Source organism: Borostomias antarcticus (genome assembly GCF_949987555.1).
Source record: "Borostomias antarcticus genome assembly, chromosome: 12".
Classification (NCBI taxonomy): Eukaryota; Metazoa; Chordata; class Actinopteri; order Stomiiformes; family Stomiidae; genus Borostomias; species Borostomias antarcticus.
The window spans coordinates 15,946,932-15,966,676 of record NC_140245.1 but is presented as its reverse complement, the minus strand read 5'-3'; the positions used below and the strand labels follow the sequence as shown (position 1 = coordinate 15,966,676).

Sequence of the window (19,745 nt, the reverse complement as noted above, 5' to 3'; positions counted from 1 at the left end):
TTATGAGGACATTTCAGCTGCCATGGCAGAGCAAGGTTTTAACCGCTCGTGGCTGCAGTGTCATCAAATCAAGTCCAAGTTCAACTCTCGCTGCCGGCTCTAATAACAGAAGATCTGGCCATGGACCGGGGCTCAGCCGACACGGGGGACCAGTCACAAGCTCCGCCCCCTGAACTCTCGCTGCCGGTTCTCCAGGCCCAGGGGAGGATTCTCTCTGAACACGGCCGCCTCCTCCGGGAGGCCTCTAGAGCAGTCCAGTCCCTGATCGACCGGCTCCAGGCCCAGGAGTCTCTCCAGGAGGGGCGCTCTTCACAGATTCAGGACCTCACCACCGTGATCGAGGCCCTGTCGGCGCTCGCAGCCTCTTGCACTCTCCCCGCTGCTCCGGCTCAGCCCCTGGCTGCTGCCCTTCCTGCTGCCCCACCTGCTGGTCCACCCCGGGAGCCCTGCTTGGCCGGTCCCCGCCCCTTCCACGGGACCTTGGCCCTGTTCCGGGGTTTCCTCATGCAGTGTGAGTTAATGTTCTCCCATCAGCCCAGACATTTTTTCTCACCTGCGGCCCGGGTCGCCTTCATCGCCAACCTCAGTTGGACCTGAATTGGGCCCAGGCCATCCTCAGTGCCCGCCCCGACCTGTACAGTGACTATGCTGCCTTCCTCACCGAGTTCAAGAGGGTCTTGGACCACCCGACCGCCAGGCGGGATGTCGGGGCACAGCTGATGTCCCTCCACCAGGGGAACCGTACAGCCGTGGTACTCCACTGAGTTCCGTAACTCTAGCCGCCGGAAGTGGGTGGAGCGACGCGGGGCTGAGGAGCGCTTTCCACCAGGGGCTGAGTGAAGCCATCAAGGTGGTCCTGGTCTGAGGGGGTCCAGGCCCAGGTGGTGGTCCTCTTCTGAGGGGGTCCAGGCCCAGGTGGTGGTCCCGGTCTGAGGGGGTCAAGGCCCAGGTGGTGGTCTTGGTCTGAGGGGGTTGTAATGGATTTTAACTGATATAGTCAAAAAGGATTTACCAAGATTCGCTCAAAAGGTGAAGTCTGGTTTATTGAGAAAACATACGAGCGCAAGGACTTTCTGGACAACGCAACAAAAGTGGTTTATCCAGAGAAGTGAAGCCTCCTGGCCTTGGGCTGACTTTTATTCAAGCAAAACACAGGTACGCGCTTCCAGGATGTGATTGGCTAATCCATTGTACGTCATATGAAAATGGCAGGCGTGGCCAAGAGTACAGACATGTGACATGAGAAAAGGCGGCAATTTCTTGGGGACAAAAGGGACAAAGGATGGTTATTCTGGTGTTGACAGATTCTAGGTGTGTGGACCTCCTGGAGGCCACCCTGTCTATGTGAACGGTTGAGGGAGGTGGTGAATTACAAAAGGAGAGAGAGAACAAAGGTTTAAGGTGTTTGGATGTAAATTCTATAACAGGGTCCAGGCCCAGTCTGGACAGGCTAACACCCTCAGATGTGAAGCCAGCAGCGGCATCGATGATGACCTGGCCCGGTACCATCAGAAGCCCGGACAAGCTCCTAAATTCACCATCAACTTTGAGTCTTTCATTACAACAATATGAGGCAGATATCAGGGCTCTGGAGATTATATTAATTCACGTTAAGAACTGGTAACGTCCAAAGAGAGGACTCAGGAGACTAGGACTGAAGGGTCTCCGTTCACACAGTGATGCACAGCCCTCCCAAACCCTCCAGAACAGAACTATCCTCTCTGTATGACATCTGCTCTCTGGAGAACAGCTCACATGCTTCTCTCCTGCCACTCCACAGAAACACTAGGGTGATCCTGAAGGTCAGGACTTTAACTAGCATAATAGAATCATTCATAATAGGACTAAAGTTGTGCTATTTTCATACTGTTTTCCATGTAAGTGACCTGGAGTGAGGTCAGTACTATGAATGCACAATGTGAAGATATTTGAGAATACATTCACAACTAGGTTTACATTTCATACATCAACAAACCATTATATTACTCTAAAACTATGAACAGTACATATGAAAAGAATAACTTGACAGATGAACATGTGATTTACATGGACACCAAAAGACCAACAATGGGGATCCAGATGAAGAAGTAAATTAATTTCATATTACTCTCAAACACCTGTTCCTTTTTACGATTCCGGACTAGAGAACATGCAGTAGGAACCTTCACTCAATGTATCGTTCTCTCTGTAGCGCTGTTTCCCAGTGTGTTGATGTGTTCAGCTGTTGGGAACTATTTACTCTGCATGTGTATTTTACTTTGATGCTGCTGTGTTGTTGTTTACGGGACAATAAAGATTTCTCATTGTATGATAACTGTTTATTCTACATTCATTTTGGGTTTCCATGCATCACACCAATAGAATTGTTTACCTATATTGATGCACTTGAACAGTTTTCAAAGACTTACATGAGAATCCCTGATGATGATGATGATGATGATGATGCTGATCTTGTCATGGTGATGAATGGTGAAAACATCATTATCAAGAATATATGAATGATTGTGTTACTTTTTATCTGAGTGATTGGTCTAGTTTTGGGTTTAGATGGGTTTAGATGGGTTTAGTCACGTCACAGTTGACCTCCTCTACTGACCAGTGTTCCATGTCACTGTCTCTTCCCCCTCAGCACCTGCAGGAGGTCCCAGCTGTAGCTGAGCAGTCTGACTGAGGGAGGTTTTTGTACGGCTCTGTATCACTGTGTGAACACATATTTACTATTAGGAAAGTGGAAACTCTGACAGTAGTAAACTCCTGCATCTTCAGCCTGGACTCCACTGATGGTCAGAGTGAAGTCACTATAATCTCCACTGCCACTGAATCTAGATGGAGTCCCAGACTGAACTGTTTTAGCATAGTAAATGAGGAGTTTAGGAGCTTCTCCAGGTCTCTGTTGGTACCAGGCTAGATAGGGAGAGCCTCCTGCACCAAACACATTACTGCTGGTTTTACACTGCAGAGAGACTGTCTGTCCTGGGAGAACAACTTTCACTGCAGGGGTCTGAGTCACAGTGATGTCTCCTCTGGTTTCTAGGAGTCAAATAAAAGAATGGGAACAATTAAAAACGGTTGTGTGTGTGGGGGGGGGGTTAGAAAAAAATGAATTAATTGAGATTATGATAGTGCATGAGAGTATTTGTTACTACATTTGAATGCACTATGTCATAGAAAGCTCCTACTGCACCTTGTATGTAGACAGCAAGAGTCCAGATGAAGATGGTGATCAAAGTCATGGTTGATGAGGGTTGTTCTGTTGTGATGAAGGACAGCTCTCAGTCATGAGGTGTTAAACTGACAGGGCTATAAACCCTCCCAGAGCACTGAAGCATGTGCTGTCTATGCAAAGTCCCCTCTCATCAGGGACCCGACTGAAGAGCATCTGTTCTTCTTGTACTGGGTGCTTTGGGAGGAAACCCTTGCGAACATGTGGAGAACATGCAAACTCCGCACAGAATGACCCAAGACGTTGCTTTGAGGTGACGTTACAAGGTACTACGCCTCCCATAGATAGTGATATAAAACCCATAGAGAGTGGTATTACACCCATAGAGAGTGGTATAACACCCATAGAGATTGGTATTACACCCATAGAGAGTGGTATTACACCCATAGAGAGTGGTATTACACCCATAGAGAGTGGTATTACACCCATAGAGAGAGGTATTACAGCCATAGAGAGTGGTATTACACCCATATAGAGTGGTATTACACCCATAGAGTGGTATTACACCCATAGAGAGTGGTATTACACCCATAGAGAGTGGTATTACACCCATAGAGAGTGGTATTACACCCATAGAGAGTGGTATAACACCCATAGAGAGTGGTATCACACCCATAGAGAGTGATATTACACCCATAGAGAGTGGTATAACACCCATAGAGAGTGGTATTACACCCATAGAGAGTGGTATTACACCCATAGAGAGTGATATAACACCCATATAGAGTGGTATTACACCCATAGAGAGTGGTTGTAGGAGCTGAATTTGTTTGTCTTGTGTTTAATGTTTTGTCCAGTGTCGCCCCCTACAGGTGATGAAGATGCCTGCCATTGATAAATTGGGGTACACTGAGCATGAGGGGGAAAGGCGGGTGTGGCGATACCGTCATTGACCTCAGCCACAGCCCTGAGCCCATTCAGAAAATCTCATTTGTTTGTTTAATTTATTTTTGTAAATAAATCCCAAATGAATTGTAAGAAACAGCTTGGACTTGGATTTCTTTTGGGATTATGATGGCTGATATGATGGCTGCGAGTCAGACAAGTACACCTGCTTCCATGGAAATGGAAAAACAATAGGGAGTTATTTTGGCCATTACAGTGGTATTACACCCATAGAGAGTGGTATTACACCCATAGAGAGTGTTATTACACCCAAAGAGAGTGGTATAACACCCATAGAGAGTGGTAGTACACTCATAGAGTGGTATACACCCATAGATAGTGGTATTACACCCATAGAGAATGGTATTACACCCATAGAGAGTGGTATAACACCCATAGAGAGTGGTATTACACAAATAGAGAGTGGTATTACACCTATAAAGAGTGGTATTACACCCATAGAGAGTGATATAACACCCATAGAGAGTGGTATTACACCCATAGAGAGTGGCATTACAACCATAGAGAGTGGTATTATACCCATAACGAGTGGTATTACACCCATACAGAGTGGTATTACACCCATAAAGAGTGGTATTACACCCATAGAGAGTGGTATTACACCCATAGAGAGTGGTATTACACCCATAGAGAGTGGTATTACACCCATAGAGAGTGGTATTACACCCATAGAGAGTGGTATTACACCCATAGAGAGTGGTATAACACCCATAGAGAGTGGTATTACACCCATAGAGAGTGGTATTACACCCATAGAGAGTGGTATTACACCCATAGAGAGTGGTATTACACCCATAGAGAGTTGTATTACACCCATAGAGAGTGGTATAACACCCATAGAGAGTGGTATAACACCCAGAGAGAGTGGTATTACACCCATAGAGAGTGGTATTACAAGCATAGAGAGTGGTATTACACCCATGAAGAGTGGTATTACACCCATAGAGAGTGGTATTACACCCATAAAGAGTGGTATTACACCCATAGAGAGTGATATAACACCCATAGAGAGTGGTATTACACCCATAGAGAGTAGTATTACACCCATAGAGAGTGGTATTACACCCATAGAGAGTGGTATAACACCCATAGAGAGTGGTATAACACCCATAGAGAGTGGTATTACACCCATAGTGAGTGGTATAACACCCATAGAGAGGGGTATTACAACCATTAGTGGGTAAAGATATTCTATTATATGATGATATATATCATATATCATTGTCTATACAGTAGGTAGCTTGACAGTACTGTATACTGTACTTGATTTCCCAGACAGATACATTTAATTTGGATTTTAATAGGAGTATTTTCCTGGGGTGACATTTCTTCTTACCCATTATGTTCAACCGTAGAAATACGTTTTTCTATTGTTAGAACAATTAGAAGAATATGATGGTTCTGTTTTTACAGACAACACACTGCTCACCACATCGTACCTGAACTGTCTGTACCCACTCAAGGTTACCAGGTAAGATGTACAAGTATCCAAATAGATCTTTCAATTAAGGAGCAGCCAATAGAAAATCAACATGAACAGATCACATGTCCTACATCTGTATACTACTAACTACTACTACTACTAACCACAATATGAATCCACTTGAAACTGTGGGAGAACAACACAGTCATATACAGAATATAATGTGTTCTCTTCATAACTTTCTTTTACATTTTTTACAGAATGAAATCTCTCAGTTTCCTGAAATTACTAATAGAATTCAGTAAATTCCCAAAGTTGAACCTTGCATGGGACAGAGAAGCACATTAGTGGAACACAAAGATGAGCAGACATTTACAGTATAAATTGCTGTTGTGATTTGATCAATACATGTCTCTCTGTTGTTAGACATCATTAGTGATGCCCCTGGGTCACAGGGTGTTTTAGGTCTGTCAACATCATACACTCTCTGATGAGACCATAGTAATACGTGTCAATATTAGTAATTACTGAATTCTATCATCGGTCTGATGGTTATGCTGGTTCATTTTCAATGACCTGTGTGTCTGTGTGTGTGTGTGTGTGTGTGTGTGTGTGGGGGGGGGGTTATACAGTGTGACTTGCAGTCCCATATTTTTACACACACATTATTGTTGCTAGATATTGAATAGCAGATGACATCCAAAGCTGCTTTAGCTACTTAGCTGTAATGACACCACATACAGCTTCATGGGACAGCTTCCCTCTCATTATACAATGACTGGTGATGTTCAAACACAACAGACTTAGTGAAAATCACACAGCTTGATTTTACTTTAAAAACAAACATTTCAGTGATTTTTAAAAATTATTTTGCAAGATTAATAAAACATCGAATAAGCCTCTGTAAGCCCTTATGTTAAGGTGAACACCTGCTGATGGTACTGGTGTATTCTGGGAGTAGCAGACTGGACTGGGCCAGATGGCAGAGGGGTACTGTACTGTAAGTCATCTGCTGTAACTCATATCTGAGCTGTATGTAACAGATAAATCTAGGCCATCACTTCCTCTCAAGTCTTCATGTTAGAGAGCTCTGACAACCAGAGCTCTGGCAATCTCATCCTATACACAAAATACTAAAAGGTTTAGATCTGGTTGACATATGATGAGAAAAATATGGTATAATAAAAAATATGAGTTAAGACCAGATAAAAGTTTTCAATGACATGTACTATGACATTGATAGTCAGAAAGGTAGCTGATCATATTGACGAGTGATTGTGAGGGTTTAGTCATGTCACAGTTGACCTCAGTCTCTGTCTCCCTCTAGTGGTCAGTGTCAGTACCAGACTGTGTGAGCTCAATGTGATGCTGCTGACTATATTTATCAGAAACAGAATCAGAATTCGATTTATTTTCATGTCGTTTTTCAACACAGTAGGAATTTGTTTGGGTCGGGGTGCATGACATGGAGACAACATTGGACAGGTTGCGAGACAGGACAGGTTAAAGACAGGACAGTGCAAAAAGTGAGTACAATATGCTAGTGTAAACCAGGCCAGGTCCGGCCTGGCTTATGTGCGTGGCTGGCTTGTTTCTGTTCAGGACTGGTAGGACGGAAGCTAGTCATGCCACTGAAATAGCTGTGAATTGAAATGAGATGAAATAATGTCTGATAAATTGAGATAGGTCTTGTCGGCTGGACACATCAGTTCCAATGCTAATCCAGCACAATAAGAGCGGGATAGCCAGTTAGCTCATGAGCTCACAACAACTAGCAGCAGCTTCCATAACATTAACTAGACATTGAAAGAGAAAACAACAGTACCTCTGCACTTGTTTTATTCCAGATCACAGGAACATAGTGGTCGATGATCAGCCCAGACAGGAATGAAGGTCACATATGGGAAAAGACAAAAGACACAACCCATGCATTATTCATTTTGTTCGACTCACTGACATGAAAAGTAGACACTACCACTGCTTAAACATGTTAACTGTATAAACTTGTGATCATGATCATGATGCTGAGCCCAGTTTCTTAAGTGAGAGGAGAGCATCCTTGTGCTCGTTGCACGCAAGCTTTCCTCAGTATTGTGACAATATTACTACTTTTTAAACCCTTAATAAGCATTATTTGACCTTTAAATTCTCTTCACTTACATAAACAGACAGTGAGTGTGTGGTCCAAGAAATACAATATATAACTTACAGAAATACTAACTCAAATACTCATTGAATTGCTGAAACTGAACAAGGAACACAGTCTATCTAAGCCTGTTGCTGCTCTCTTGTGCAGTGTTGCCAGATTGGGCGGGTTCACGCCCAATTGGGCTTCTTTTGATCACGTTTGGCCAGAAAAAATAGCATTGGGCGGGCGTAAATAAAATAAACTACATATATATATATATATATATATTATTTTTTATGTATTTTTTAAAACTGGCGGGACAGTTTCACTTTTATCCAAGGATGTTAGTAATAGGGTGGGAGATGTGCACCTGTCCAATAGGGGCGAGGGAGCTCTCCCTGTTCAATGCATTTGATTCACACGGTCAAGGAGAAGGCCCGAGGTCGAGGGCGGAGTCAAATCTAGCTAGCTACCCCCGCAGAAACGTAAAGATGCCAAAGTTGGGAAAACGGGGGGATGTGGGATCAGCAGGTTTCTGTCATGATCACCGCATCGATGCCTTTTGGGTGGAGGTGGAGGCCTTTAAAGATGCCGGAGGTACCACCGAGGTGATAGTTGGCGTTCTGACATATAATTCGCCATAAAGTAAGATTCTAGTTCATCTGGAAAGACTTTTTAAAATATTTAGCATAGAACTATTTAGGCGCAGCACATACGTGTGTAAACCTCCGCAAACTACAGCAGGTAGTACTAGCAACATAAACAATAACAATTGCTACCATAAGTAGTTCTGCTTCCTGAATCCCCTCTGTGGATTGATCTACACATCTACAATGGTTGTGTCAATACAAGTCAAAGGATTTCATAAAATGATCAATAAAACCCTACAGGATTCATACTTTGCGGCGAATTTGATGTCAGAACACCAACGGACACCAATTACCCCCTCGGTGAGCTTCTTGTCTTTGAAATCGAGAGTTTAACATGTTTTTGAATGATTTTTCAAGGTGCCCATCCACATCCATTGTATGACCTAAACGGTGGTAGAGCAATTATCAGACTTTCTCAAAAGTGCTCGTTTTTTCATAAGTAACCTTAAAACAGGGCGCGTCGTGGGGGGACACAAGCCTTGTTATTGAGTCTGATGGCCGTGGGATAGAAGCTGTTTTTGTGGCGTGTGCTCTCAGGGGAGCGGATGATGCGCTGCAGTCTGCCCTCGTCCTTGTCTGTAGCAGCTGAGAACCAGACGGTGATGGAGGAGGTGAGGATGGACTCCATGATGGAGGTGTAGAAGAGAACCATCATTGATGAACAGCTCCCACTAGAGGTCCCGGGAGATGGTGGTGTCCAGGAAGAGGAAGGAATCAACACTGGTCACTGGGGTGTCATTCAGTGTGATGGGGGGAGGGGGGCTGGATTCTTTCTAAAGTCTACAATCATCTCCACTGTCATGAGAGCGTTGAGCTCCAGGTTGTTTTGGCCGCACCAGGACAGCAGCTGGTCCTTCTCCCACCTGTAGGCGGACTCGTCGCCCTCGGAGATGAGACCGATGAGGGGGGTGTCGTCTGCAAACTTCAGGAGCTTCACAGACTGGTGGCTGGAGGTGCAGGTTTGTGAACAGGGAACAGCTGCACACGAACAGACCAGTGACTGTAGCTGAATATTACATTACATTACAATCATCTAGCAGACGCTTTTATAAAACGACTTACAGTAATTGCATTTATCATGAATAGTCAGTGTACTGACTGAATATCATCACTGCTGTTATTACTGAACAACAGGTCACTGGTATTGAATATCTCTCTCAGTGCATCACTTGTATTTAGAGTCTATTTGAAGAGAAATGTAGTCTGAAGAGTCAGCAGCATCACATTGAGCCCCCACACAGACTGAGGTACTGACTCTGACCACTAGAGGGAGACAGACACTGATTATTGAGATTCACAGAGAATCAAGCCTGAGTGCACACATTTCTTCAACTACAGTTTCTCTGTGGAAACAAGGAAGTCTGCTTGTAAAGAGAGGGCACTTTGCATAGACAGCACATGCTTCAGTGCTCTGGGAGGGTTTATAGCCCTGTGAGTTTAACACTTCATGACTGAGAGCTGTCCTTCATTTCAACAGAACCCACATCAACCATGACTTTGATCACCATCTTCATCTGGACTCTTGCTGTCTACATACAAGGTACAGTAGGAGCTTTCTATGACATAGTGCATTCACATTTAGTAATAAATACTCTCATGAACTGTCATAATCTCAATTAATTCATGTTTTTCTACCCCCCCCCCAACACACACACACACAAACACACACAAATGCTTAATTGTTCCCATTATTTTATTTTACTCCTAGAATCCAGAGGACAGATCACTGTAACTCAGACTCCTGCAGTGAAAGTTGTTCTCCCAGGACAGACAGTCTCTCTGCAGTGTAAAACCAGCAGCAATGTCTATGATGCAGGAACCTTTTATCCCCGTCTAGCCTGGTACCAACAGAGACCTGGAGAAGCTCCTAAACTCCTCATTTACTATACTAAAACAGTTCAGTCTGGGACTCCATCTAGATTCAGTGGCAGTGGAGATTATAGTGACTTCACTCTGACCATCAGTGGAGTCCAGGCTGAAGATGCAGGAGTTTACTACTGTCAGAGTTTACACTACCCTAACAGTGTCTGGGTGTTCACACAGTGATACAGAGCCGTACAAAAACCTCCCTCAGTCAGACTGCTCAGTGACTGCTCTGCTACAGCTGGGACCTCCTGCAGGTGCTGAGGGGGAAGAGACAGTGACATGGAACACTGGTCAGTAGAGGAGGTCAACTGTGACGTGACTAAACCCTCACAATCACTCATTATCACCATCAGCTACCTTTCTTCTTCTGTCATTTAAACACTATAGTCTCACCACATACTTCATTATATTCTCTCATTATGTCGACCAGATCTAAACTCTTTAGTGTTTTGTGTATCAGATGACATTGCCCTGGTCAGAGCTCTCTAACATGAGGACCTGAGAGGAAGTCACCACTTATATTTCTGTGTTCCATACATCTGAGATATGAGTTAGATGAGTCACAGTACCCCTCTCCCATCTGGCCCAGTCCAGGGTACTTTAGGCACTCATCACACAGTGACCTACTGTATAGTAACCACCCCCTCTGTTTCCCTCTCTCCCCCTCTAGGTGGGCGTCTGTTCCCCAGATCCAGGTCCTGCAGACACCCCTGGAGCGTACTGCAGGTCACTGGCAGGCCACAGTGTGTCCGTCTGCAGGACTGCCAGTCCCACGTGGTGATCAGCAACACGGTCCCCCCCAAGGAACAGTCCTGTCCCCTTTCCTGTTCATCCTCTACACAATAAAGTCCTATCTTATCTAATCTTATCTTATCTTATCTTATCTTATCTTATCTTATCTTATCTTATCTTATCTTATCTTATCTTATCTTATCTTATCTTATCTTATCTTATCTTATCTTATCTTATCCTGCTTGAAATGGACAATCTGACAAGTAACCTGCACCAAGGACGGTCAGTTGAGAGAGAGCCCAATGCTCTCTGGAACTCAGAATGGATCCAGACAGTGCTCAGCTCCCCTCTCCTGTCCATAAATCAGGATGTAGATAAGACTCAGAGAAGCAGACATGGGTAGAGACACTATGCATGGTCTCTGAAGGTCCAGACCCTCCAGGTCCCAGGTGCACGTTGTAAAGCTCCCCAGGACGTGAAGTGGGGCCGGCACTTTCCATCCTACCCAAATATAAAGATGACCAGATCACTTAGGCTGCCTGTCCGAACACATAGCTCTCCCTGACCTCTTTGTAGCCACAAACCCTTGTCTCACATTGCGATACATTAAACATTAAACACTGTCCTTGAGTTCAATGTGCTAAACGCATTATCCAGAACTAATTTGTACCCTTACAAACCACTGTTATACAGTTTACAGTTCCTGCTAGTCTACAGTTAACCATTGTAAACTAGCAGGAATAGCTCTGAGACTTGCTTGGGGTTGATGTGGTTTTTATCTTTCCTGTACACAGAAAGCCATCACATCACAGCCATATACAGATGGACAAGACGGCCCCGGGCGACACTGCTCAGTTTCCTCTTTCAAACATAAGGAGTCTGTACTGTACAACAAAAACTTGGACAAGACCAACTGTGAGGAGGACCTTTACGTTGACTAGATGTTATGGTTCGGGCTGGGTCCGCCCGGGCTCGCCCCCTGCTCCCAGTCTGGACCCTCGCCCCTGCCCCGGACCCCTGGTTCACTCTGCTCGCCCCTGTCCCAGACCCCTGATCCGCTCTGCTTGCTCCCGGTCCAGACCCTCACCCCTGCTCCGGACCCCCGGTTCGTTCTGCTCACCCCGTGCTCCCGACCTGGATTCCTGACCCTGAGCTCCTGTGACCCCTGGACCGTCCTGGTCCCAGTGACTGCCCCTGCACTCCCCCCAGAGACTTTTGCACTTTGTTCCCATTGTCACCTGGTTTTGTTCTGCCTCCATGTGTTTCATCTTGTGTTGGTTGTCTTGTCTTCTATGTTGGTTTGTGTCCTCCCAGCCCCAGCTCTAGACACCAGACCCTTTACTAGTCCCACGTCACTCCTGTCCCTCTCCACTCCTGTCCCTCTACAGTAGCTTAGTCTTCCCTTCTAGCCCCTCCTTGTGTTTCTAAACTCCCCTCTCTAGTTCCCAGTCCCTAGTTCTAGTCCCCTCCTTTAGTTGTCTGGTCCCCTCTAGCTCCCCCTTCTATTTTCACCTAGTTTTCTGCCCAGTCCCATTCCCAGTCCCAGCCTTGTTCCCTGTTCCCTTCCCTTGTGTCCTAGTTCCCTCTGTCCTTGTGTTGGTGTCTTGTTGGAATCCCTCCATGTCCTTGTCTGGGTGATGGTCTACACCTGTACGTTGTTCCTTGATTGTTATCCCAGAGTATATATGCCCTCATGTTTCCTTTGTTCTCGGTCAGTTCATTGTCTATGTTAATGTGTTACTCCCAGTGTTCCTCGGTTTTCTTTTGAATTTTGAAATTAAACTTTATTTTAGAACCTGCTCTGCCTGCCTGCCATCTGCATTTGGGTCCTACCTCCACTACCCTCAAACCTTAACACTAGATCTGTCAGTGCTAGCTATACAGTTAGCTAGAGTAACCACTGTAGTGCAGTTTACAGTTCCTGCTACAGTTAACCATTGTAAACTAGCAGGAATGTCTCTGAGACTGAGACTTCCTTTGGGTTGATGTGGTTTTTATCTGTCCTGTACACAGAAAGGAATCACATCAAAGCCATACAGATAGACTAGACCATCCGTCCTCAAAGTCTGGAATCTGGTCCGGATCCGGACCAAAACACAACTGTCTCCGGACAGAAAATATAGCCGTACTTTTCACAGTATTATTTACGAGACATTACCGCAACGCAACAAGTCAAATTCCTCCATCTTCTCTCCTGCAGCACTTGGAATGTCCTCTGCTTTGAGGGGTTTGCATCGGCAGGGTTGCCAGATTGGGAGGTTTTCCCTCCATGTGGGCTGCCTTTGATGATATTGGGCGGTTGGGAAATAGTCAATCTGATCTGGCAACACTGGGGTCATGTGAGTTGACAGCGCAGATGAGTTGACAGCGCAGCTAACAGTCATTTGAAACGACCTTTCCAGAAAAATCAACGGGATGAAATTGGACAGTAGGTGAGGAGATAGGAGGTGAGGAGAGGAGACAGGAAGAGAGGAAAGGAGACAGGAGGAGAGGAGATAAGACACGAGGGGAGGAAAGGATAGGAGACAGGAGAGGAGACAAGAGGAGAGGATACAGGAGGTGGGGAGAAGAGACAGGAGGAGAGGAGACAGGAGGTTGATAGGAGAGGAAGAGTGTTATTAAATGTTCTCTCAAACCCACATCCACATAAGTTCCGAATACAGGTCAGACATGAAATAATAAAGATGGTTGGTTAGGAGATAAGACAGGAGTTGAGGAGAGGAGACATGAGGTGAGGAAAGAGACAAGAGAAGGAGACAAAACTTGAAATGGTTTGGTCACCTTTTGTGTGTGTGTGTGTGAACTGGTTGGGGGGCAGGGTGGGTTGGGGGGATGATTATATTATAATTGTTTTCTTGAAAGACTGACCTGAAAAAATGTGGCCCCTTAGGATTTGTACCCCTGTTATAAGCTATTTACAGTCAGCAATAGCATCACATTGAGCCCACACACAGACTCTGACCAGTAGAGAGAGACGGAGTCAGTGATTATTGAGATTCACACAGCATCAAGGCTGAAGTTCACACACATCTTCAACTACAGTTTATCTGAAGGACTAAGAAAGGGTGTGTATAGAGAGGGCACTTTGCATAGGCAGCACATGCTTCAGTGCTCTAGGAGTGTTTATTGACTTGGTAGTTTAACACATTTCACGACCTCATCACTCTCTCTTACCAGGTGACATGGAGAGGGCCGATGTCGTAACCGCGTAGTCTGACTATGGGGGTTCTACAGGGGTCTGTCCTGGGTCCTCTCCTTTTTTCCCTCTTCACTACATCCCTGGGCTCTGTCATTCGCTCGCATGGCTTCTCCTATCACTTCTATGCCGATGACACCCAACTGGTCCTGTCATTTCCCCCTTCTGACACGACACAAGTGGAGACACACATAGCTGGGTGCTTGGCTGACATCTCAGAGTGGATGGCGACACACCACTTCAAGCTCAAACTGGACAAGACTGAGGTGCTGTTCCTCCCGGGGAAGGGCTGCCCGCACCGGGACCTGGCCATCACCATTGAAGACACAGTGGTGACGCCGACCCGGACTGTGAGGAATCTGGGTGTGACCGTGGACGACCAACTGTCATTCACTGCAAATCACATCCGTCACACGCTCCTGCAGATTCCTGCTCTACAACATCAGGAGGATTTTCCCTTTCCTCACTGATGAAACGGCGGAGGTGCTCATCCAGGCCCTGGTCATCTCCCGCCTGGACTACTGCAACTCCCTCCTTGCCGGGGCCCCGACGTCAACCATTAAACCCCTGGAACTTGTCCAGAAAGCTCCTGCTCGCCTGGTGTTCAACCACCCCAAGTTCTCCCACACAACTTCCCTTCTCCATTCCCTACACTGGCTCTCTGTAGCAGCGCGCATCCAGTTTAAAACTCGGGTACAAGCCTACAGGGCAATGAAAGGAACAGCCCCCTCCTACCTCCAGGCCATGGTCAAACACTACATCCCCTCCCGACCGCTACGCTCTGCTCCCTCAGGGCGACTGGTTGCCCCGTCACTCTGAGGCCCCTGTAGTGATCGACACGGTCACGGCTCTTCTCTGTCCTGCCCCCGCAGTGGTGGAACGAACTGCACACTGACGTCAGGACAGCAGAGTCACTGCCCATCTTTCATCACAGGCTCAAAACTCACCTCTTCAAGAAGTGTTACAACGATCCTCCCTCTCAAGCACCTATTGTATTTTAGATTGTTATTCTTGCACTTTGCCTTCAGCACTAGATTATCCTCCTAGTCACTTGTTTTAGAAAGGAGATGCACTTGTGAGCTCTGGCAAATAGTAGTACATTAGCTTTTCCTATGTTAAAAGCAGTCATTGTTAGCCGCTTTGGGTAAAAGTGGCAGCTACTGTAAATGACTGTAATGTAATGAAAAGGGATAGTTGATAGTTCTACATGGAAACTTGTGTTATGAAAGCTAAATCACATTCATATTTTTAAATACATCAAGGATACTTAGATAATATTAATAGAATACATCAAGGATACACATAGTGAGTAGTTCTCCAGGGAATATCCCCAGCAGCTGAAATAGACCTGAAACTCTAATTTGCATGATGCATGTATGTGCTTCAGTGCGCTGGGAGGGTTTATAGCCCTGTTAGTTTAACACTTCATGACTGAGAACTGTCCTTCATGACAACAGAACCCAGATCAACCATGACTTTGATCACCATCTTCATCTGGACTCTTGCTGTCTACATACAAGGTACAGTACGAGCTTTCTGTGTCATAGAACATTAACATTTAGTCACAACCAATACCTAGCAACTTCAGTATTAGCATTCACCTGACTCATGTATGCTTCCTCAAATCCCAAAATAATTTATTTTAAATTGATTTATCCTCCCTCCTTTCATTCTCTCTTTACCCAGAATCCAGAGGACAGATCACTGTGACTCAGACTCCTGCAGTGAAAGTTGTTCTCCAAGGACAGACAGTCTCTCTGCAGTGTAAAACCAGCAGCAATGTCTATGATGCCGGAAGCTCTATTCCCCGTCTAGCCTGGTACCAACAGAGACCTGGAGAAGCTCCTAAACTCCTCATTTACTATACTAAAACAGTTCAGTCTGGGACTCCATCTAGATTCAGTGGCAGTGGAGATTATAGTGACTTCACTCTGACCATCAGTGGAGTCCAGGCTGAAGATGCAGGAGTTTACTACTGTCAGAGTTTCCACTATCCTAATAGTAAACATGTGTTCACACAGTGATACAGAGCCGTACAAAAACCTCCCTCAGTCAGACTGCTCAGTGACTGCTCTGCTACAGCTGGGACCTCCTGCATGTGCTGAGGGGGAAGAGATAGTGACATGGAACACTGGTCGTCAGTAGAGGAGGTCAACTGTGACGTGACTAAACCCTCACAATCACTCAGATAAAAATACCACAATCCTCATTGCCATCCATCATTATTATCATCACTGTCATTATCAACTACACTTCTTCTTCTGTCAATGTCATACATCTCACTTAAAACCTATATCTGGTCTCACCACATACTTCACCACAGACCCCATTTACACCTGGCATTAAAATGGGTATTGTATCCAGATTGTATCTAGATATGATTTAACCTGATTACATTAACACTTTGCATTAATATGTGTCTCCAGTGAGATCTGATTGAGATCCGATTGCTCTATCTAGTTCAAACAAATGAATGCCACATTGGTTTAACATTGCTGTATGTGGATTGAAAACACATTGGTGTTTACACTTGTGTTCAATGTGGTCACAATGTGTCCCAGACCACCTCCAGAGGTGGTTTGGCTGATCAGATCACAATCTGTCTTCAAAACGTTTTGGGTGCATTTACAGCTGTACTTTCATGTAGTTTAGCACTATCAGATTGCATTTTAATGCCAGGTGTAAATGGGGTCATATTCTCTCATTATGTCGACCAGATCTAAACTCTTTAGTGTTTTGTGTATCGGATGACATTGCCCTGGTAAGAGCTCTCTAACATGAGGACCTGAGAGGAAGTCACCACTTATATTTCTGTGTTCCATACATCTGAGATATGAGTTAGATGAGTCACAGTACCCCTCTCCCATCTGGCCCAGTCCAGGGTATTTTAGGCAGTGAAACTGTTCAACTGGTAGACTGGGAGCTGTGGGAGTGAAACTGAGATTTGCATAGGCAGGGTGGGGAGGATCTGCTACTCCCAGAATAGACCAGCACTGTCACCAGATGTTCACCTGAACATAGGGGCTTACAAAGACTCATGATATATTTTCAATCTTAGAAAATAAAAATAATATCAACACCTGAAATGTAATATTATGTCTGAGTAAATGTACAACATACATTACCGGCGCTTTTATTATATGTAGTAAACTGTCCTTAGCTGTACTGTACAGTATGTGGTGTCATTATATCTAATCAGCAATGCTAATGCTAACCTATTGTGTTGGGTTTGGATTTCATCTGCTATTCAAGATTTAGCAACATTGTACTGTATAAAAATAATGTGACAGCAAATCAACATTGTCATTAAACCAACCAAATACATTATGTAATGGTTCAAATCTTTATTGCGTTCTAAACAACAACATACAGGCATCAAAGCAAAGCACACATGCAGAGTGAATAGTGACCAACCGCAGAAGACATCGACACTAGCACTGATAAAAGCTCAGTCTACAGAGTGGAGTGACACGTGGACTCTAGCAAAGCTCCCTGTTAGTCTCCATGTGAGCCATCAGTAAGATAGAGAATGGCTGAGCACAGAACAGAGTCAGAGCAGAGGAATCAGCCCCTCTCCACAGGGGGGGGTGAGCCTGGGGCTACTCAGAACACTGGTCTCTCCTCAGGGTGTGAGTGACCGGAGACTGGGAGCTCTGCTGGGCCTCACAAGTCACCTGCAGCGCCTTGGTCCACTCCTGGGCAGTGAGAGACAGGGTGCTGCTCCAGCTGTACAGGCCGTCCTTGTCCAGGAGCCCCCCGCTGGCCTCCTGGCTCTTCTTGCTGCTCCCGTCCACTTTCCAGCTGATGGTCCAGTCTGAGGGGAAGCCCTTGTTGGCCAGACACATCAGCGTGGCTGTACTCTGACTGGACAGCTCCTCACTAGAGGGGGTCAGGACCGTCAGGGTGGGGGCATGCTGACCTGGAAACAAACACATCATATCAGTTTCTGAAAATATACAGCAGATTGTATAGTGGTGTTTGGGGATGGGGGGGTTTCTAGTCAATTCAGTCTCAAACCAATTCTAAAGAAGTCCCTCCAGCCTAAATTACTAACATGATGATGAAATACTTTGCCACATAACAGCATTAATACAAAGAATAGAAACTCTACGTAATTATAACAATTACATTTTACTTTTACCAAGTAGAAGACAAGACAAAGAAATACTGTCCAACAAATACTTTTCAATAAAGCAATAGTTTTGTATTTGCTGAATTCAATCAACTTCCTGCAAACATAATGAAATAACAACATGTCAGACCTGTTGATACAAGCACTCTGAGCAACTATGAACACAACCCTTTAAATGGTAGAATCATGCTAATGATGTCAAATACAATTTCCAGAAGGTTCTGAGGCTCTACCAGTACTGCTTTATGGTTAAATAAAAAAATAAAAAGGCAAAAAACAGCATAATTATCTTTCCTAAAACATTTCTGAAGTGTCAGATTTTCAGAAAGTTGAATTGATCAAATACCAATAAAATTAGTCACTTACTTCCAACATCCAGTTTGGTGCCGCCACCAAAAGTGTACCACAGTGATACAATCGCTATTACTGCCTGTACAAAAACCTCCCTCCTTTTACAACTGACTACACCAGAGCTTTTCTGCACTTTGGTGGAATTGAAACGTTTCAAACTCACGGCTAATATTAAAAAGGTGCAGTATATTATTCTCTCTGTGGTTTCAAAATAAATATTTTAAATTAAATTCTTAAAAAAACAGCATGATATGTATCAACATAAAAACATCATAATTGTTAAAAAGGAAACTCATAGAGACACTCAGTGATGTGACCATAGATGAATTAACTACAGAGAAGAATAGTGATCTTTATTAGATACTTACTTCCAACATCCAGTCGGGTGCCTCCACCAAAAGTCCACCACAGTGATTGACTCTGGTTAAATCACCGTACAAAAACCTCTCTGTGTTGTGATGCTGCAGCTCTACCAGACCAAACAGCTGCTGTCTGCTTCCACCAAGACACACTATACTACTGAACACTACTACTGAACACTACACTACTGAGCACTATAGTATTGAGCACAACTTCAACAGCAGGTGAGGTGTTGCTTCCTACAGAGTTCAGTCTTTAGTGTATTTTAAGGCCATACTGTGGTGAACTATCTCAAGTGTTTTCCTCATCAGAGTCCAGCAGAACAGAGCAGCCAGTGTCCAGCATTAGATCCAGTGTTTGTATTCCTCCATATTGTCCATAGGATAGAGAGCAGCAGCAGCTGTGATAGTGATCCATGTGGTATATTCCTTTATTTAAGATGCTAATCCCAGACTGGTGGAGCTGAGGTCACAGAGGTCAGACACCTCTAGCAGAGAGTTCCAGCAGCTTTAGTTCACACAAGTGTTCACTGACTGATTTGAGGAACATAGAGTCCAAGCATGAGTGAACAGACTGTTTCTAACACACCTGACCACATGAGGAAGAATAGTATGGTGTTTTCATCAGGGTAATAAAGACTGCAATGTCAGCAATGTTGATGTGTTTAGAAAGATAACGTATCTGTTATTTTAACACTGTATCTGCCTCTGATAACTAACTGGACATTCAGCTGGGCTTTTCATCCTACAGTATGACCAGAATTTAAAAACTTGGATAT

The 19,745-nt window shown here is 44.7% G+C and overlaps 1 gene segment (V, D, J or C); it reads right to left on the bottom strand.

The window, feature by feature from the left end:
- Positions 1-17,723: 17,723 nt before the first annotated feature.
- On the bottom strand, positions 17,724-18,059 carry LOC311315747 (Ig kappa-b4 chain C region-like). The segment is given in 1 exon: positions 17,724-18,059.
- Positions 18,060-19,745: the final 1,686 nt, after the last annotated feature.